This window comes from Dermacentor albipictus, chromosome 5 (assembly GCF_038994185.2).
Source record: "Dermacentor albipictus isolate Rhodes 1998 colony chromosome 5, USDA_Dalb.pri_finalv2, whole genome shotgun sequence".
Lineage (NCBI taxonomy): Eukaryota > Metazoa > Arthropoda > Arachnida > Ixodida > Ixodidae > Dermacentor > Dermacentor albipictus.
Genome location: NC_091825.1, coordinates 66,334,506 through 66,339,541, shown reverse-complemented (window position 1 = coordinate 66,339,541; position 5,036 = coordinate 66,334,506).

The window sequence follows — 5,036 nt, the reverse complement described above, 5'->3', positions numbered from 1 at the left end:
AGTACAAGTACTACTGTTTGTTTATGACGGCGTGTTGTTTAATGAAATTAACCGTTCTGATCACTAAGTTTGGCATAACCATTAATTTTCAGTATATTCATCAATGGTGCAAAATATTGAGGAGTGATGCGCTATATTGGCAAGATTCATTTGATGAAAATTATTTGGAAAAAGAACTTTAGATACTTTCAGTACACATTTCGTCACATTCAATTTCCAAAGTCGATGATCCAAATGCCTGGTTGCCACTATAGCTAACACCTTAAAGTAGAATTCGCATATACCAAAGGTTTGCGCGTCCTCTGTCCACAAACAATGCTTCCTCATACATAAATTAAAGAATGCACCAGCCAAAACGACCACATTTAACGTACACGGGGACTATATATATATATATATATATATATATATATATATATATAGAGAGAGAGAGAGAGAGAGAGAGAGAGAGAGAGAGAGAGAGAGAGAGAATAAAGTGAGCGAGAGAAAGCGAACCACCGCCATTGTTTGGTGAGGGAATTATAGCTAGTCGAAAAAGAACAGACTGCTTCGTTTGAGGTGAACAAAACAACTGAACTTTACTTCGATAGTGGTGCCCGCTGTCGAGCGAGTTCGGTGGAGCACAGGGTTGCCCGCTGACAATGAGAATAAGGCTAAAGTTGGAACTATCTTCATACCCCCCCGGAATGAGCTTGCGGTCATTCGTCTATGTATTCCATGGGGTACAACAGTTGAATCGGTTTTCTCAAAGTGGTGCCATTAGGCATGCACACCATGCAAGCTCTGATTCTTCCATCTCTTCCGAGAAGCACTTCTGCCACTTGTCCAGTTTTCCAAATTTGCCTCGGTAGATAATGTTCATGGATTAACAGGAGAGTTCCTTTCTACAGTGCGCTTGACGAATTTGGCACAGTGAAACGTGCTGATTGGAGACTCGTCAGATGCTCCTTTTGCCAGTGACGCCAAAACTGGTCGGCCATCCTTTGTCGGTAGTGCCAGCAATGAGTTGACCAGGGGGCTGAGTCACCCATGTAGTGGAACCAGTGTCCGGAAGAGTGGTCAGTCGCTTTCCGACTAGGAAGTGCCATGGTGCTAGAGGATCGGGTTCGCTCACCTCTGTGTAGATGTAGATCAAATGTCTAGAGTTGATGACAGCTACGATTTCAATTGGGATTGTCGTAAGCTCCTCGAAGTTACAGTAGCTGTTTCCCAAAACCTTTCTCAATGATGTTTTCCCGGACCGAACCATTCTTTCACGAAATGCTCCCCACAAAGCAGCTTTCTCAGCTATAAATTTCCAGCAGACCTGCTAGCTTGTGAAGAAGCTGTGAGTTTCTTCTCCTTTTATTGTTGTTCATAGCCGCCTTAGATCTTTAGAAGCGCGCTGGAATGTCCTGGCATTGTCAGAAAAGTTCACTCGACCAACTCCTATGCTCGAGATAAATCTACGGAACGCCATCAGGAAGTTAGAGGCGAACCTGTAAGTCATCAATTCTAGGTGTATTGTGCAGGTCACTTCACACGTGAAAACAACGATGTAATAATTCCGGTTATTGACTTGATCCTTTGTGTTCAGTGGGCCAGCAAAATATAAACCGGTAACATGAGGTGGAGCTTGTGTCAGCATCTCAGGAGGCAGAGGAGCGACTGGCTCAGTAACAGCTCAGCTGTTGAAACGGCTGCAAGTCACACATTGTCAGGCATTTCTTAAGCACCTTTTTACCATTTGCCTTCCCCACATGATACAGTAAAATTCCCTCAGTTCGGTAAGCGTATTCAGTGCGCCGGCATGCAGGAGACGGCGGTCGATCGCGCTGATCGCTAGCTCTATCAAGGGATGTCTCGACGGAAGGATAACAGGATGCTTCACGTTGTATGACAACTCGGCTACACTGAGCCTTCCTCTCTTTCTCAGCACTCCATCGTCGTCGCAGATAACGCTGAGGTCCCATAACGAAGAATCGCTTGGCATGCGTGTCAAGCGGCGAAGACACTGGAGTTCGTATTGAAAGGCCTCGAAATGTACTTGAAGAACAAAACAAGTATGTGCCTTTTGAACTTCCTCTGCCGTAATAGGTCCCTCGTATTTTGGGACGGGGTGCTGGCGTTGTAGAAAAATCGTAAAACCTAGGTTGTCACTCGAACCTGTCCAGAGAGGGAACTATATTTTTGCAGAGTCAAGGATGGATTCCTTTAGGGTCACGTTGTGAATGCGAAGCGCTCTTCTTTCCTCCTCTGCGATGGTCTTGTCATGCCTTGGTCGGAAAGTAGCTAGCTACAAAAGCAGAGCAAGTCCCTTCCACCAAAGTGAGTTCGACTTGAATGCTTGAGATGCGACTCTCCTTGTCAAAAGGTCGGTGGGATTTTCAATCCTAGAACAGTGATTCCAGGGGTGTGACCTTGTACGCGTTCCAAAATAGAACGGAGGCAGTCCGTTCTTTACGTCACGAAATAGGCGCTATGTTCCGTTCCGTTCGTACGATAGCGGACGACACGGAATGATCGACAGCAGATATCACGTCACAATTGATGTCATGGCGTTCGGTATGATTCAAATTGACGAATCGTATTTGGCTCGGTGGAACGAACCGCCTCCGTTCTATTTCGGAACGCGTACAAGATCGTACCCCAGATGCCTGGATTTGTTCGCAGCTGAATTTCCAGCACTGTTGGCGACAAAAGGTTTCCATTGTTGTGTGGCACATCGCAGGCAATGCAGCGCAATAGATGAATCAGTCCGGAGATACCATTTGGCTATTGGAACGCTCAGTAACCGCTCCAAATATTCACTCAGTCGAGCACCTATCACCATGCCCATCAATTCCAGTCTCGGAAGAGAAATTTTCTTAATTGGTGCTACTCAGGACTTTGAGAGGACCACAGTAAGCTTTGCTTTTTTGACCCCGGACATGCGCAAATACAGAACGTCGCCGTAAGCTTTGGGGCTGCCATCTGTTAAGACGTGTACTTCCTTCCAGCTGTCGTTGGGTAAGCTACCATATCGTCTTGGCACTGTTATGCCCATTAAATGGTGCAGCTTGGTTTGCCGCTGCGTCCAAGCTCCTTTGACTTCTTCAGGCCCAGAGGGACATCTCACTCAATACCCATTTCCCACAGTGTTCGGAACGTCTACTTGGTTGTCACTGTGACTGAAGAAATGAGACCAAGTGCATCATATACACGCGCTGATGCCTGAAGGATGGATCGTTTTGTGTTGTTGTTTCGGGCTAGGAAATCGAAGATGAACTTCATGGAAAATGCCAGATGATCTTTGTCCGTATCCCCCACAAGCACGAGGACCCGTCAGACACTTGTTGTTGGACATTCCACGTACCCAAGGGTGCATCTGGTTCCTTCTTTATTGAACAGCTGTTGCAGCTTTTTGGAATTTTAGATCCACTTTCGCAGTGTCCTGCTTGCTCGATTAATGACATCTAGTGCCCCTCTAGTAGATATAGTACTGATCTAGAATAAATCTGTAGCCTCCTCTGCTGTGTTCGCTCCTGTTATGAGGTCGCCCACGTAAGGACACTTGCAGATCGTTTTTCTTATTTCTGGATAATCTCCTGTCGTGGGCAGATGGTGGCGCACGGTGACTGCAAGAAGGAATGGACTACTTGTCACCCCAAAAGGGACCCGCCGGTTACACCAAAATTTGCCGAAATGGTTTTTCAATGTCCGAGCTTAATCCAATACGATGAATTCTAAGGCTCTGCAACACCTTAAGCAAATCTGCATTCAACTTCGGACCTGGTTCTAGAGCTTTTTTCAGAGATATACGACCTGCATCGTGAGAAGATGCGCCAAATACGACTCTAATCTTGGTCGAAAACAAACTGCACAATGAGGCATGTAATATAATCTGCTTACATCGATGTTGGCTTCTTGCGATGGAAGTAGTTCTGCGAACCCTTGTTCCAGGTACGGATCGATACCTTCGTCATACTTGATCAGTGTCGTCTCATCTTTCATTAAGTTCTTCGTGAGGTTAGTCAAGCACTTCTTTGCAACACCTTTGTTGTCGGCGAGTTGCATGCTTAGGGGTTTCCAGGGCAGTGCTACCTCATAGCGCCTGTCCATTTTTCTGCCGATGCTGAAAATGTGCTCATGACTTCGTTGCTTTCTTCTTTCATTTAGGCACAAGAGTTTATAATTCGAATGCTCCCAAGTTCCCAAAACGATTTAAGTTCCTCTGACAAGCTGGTTGTGTCGGCGAACACTCCAGTAAGAAGCACTGCCACCGTTGAGCAGCAGGCTGCTGAGCTACTGCTGAGAATCGCTCCTTGCAGAGTCCAGTCAACTTCAGTCTTTACCGCAACTAGTGCATCTTGCAGCTTCTTGACATCAGCACACACTAAAGTCCAGTAATAGTCAGCAACGATAAGAATGTCGATCCCGCTTCCCATCAAATAGGCTGGTGCAACAGTCACATCTACCAGTTCATCCATGTCTACTTCCACATTCTTAGGATGGCCTCAGGTACATGGAGCCGATCAGAGCAGATCTCCTGTATTTCCAAAGCTTCGATAGAGGGCTCGTTAAGGTCGTATTGACTTCATGGCCAAATTCTTATTCTTCTTCGCTTCTCTTTGATAATGTTTCCTAGTCCTCCCAATAGGTAGATGGTGATGTCCTCTTCACCTACGACCTCTAGTTGCAGCTCACGTGAATGGTTTTTAGTGACAAAGCTTCGTTGGCTACCTCTGTCAAAAAGGAGACGAGTGAGCGCTCTTCTTCCTCCCTCTGCCCATATATGAGTGGTTTGGAGCAGCACAGTTGGTACCTTTTCAGATTTCTTTTCTGTCCAAGAGTGCAACTCTGTGGCTCTGTTCTCGGGTGGCTTCCATGTCGGGTCACAAATCTCATTCAGATGTCTTCTGCCACATTCCTTGCATTTTATCCTTTTGCTGCGGCATTCCCTTAAAGCATCACCTTTTATGCAGAATCGGAAGCCCTGGCCAGCTGCAGTGAGCCTTTCCTTCTATACATCCAATGAGATCTGCGCCTGACAACCGTAAGTGGCATGATTTTTTATC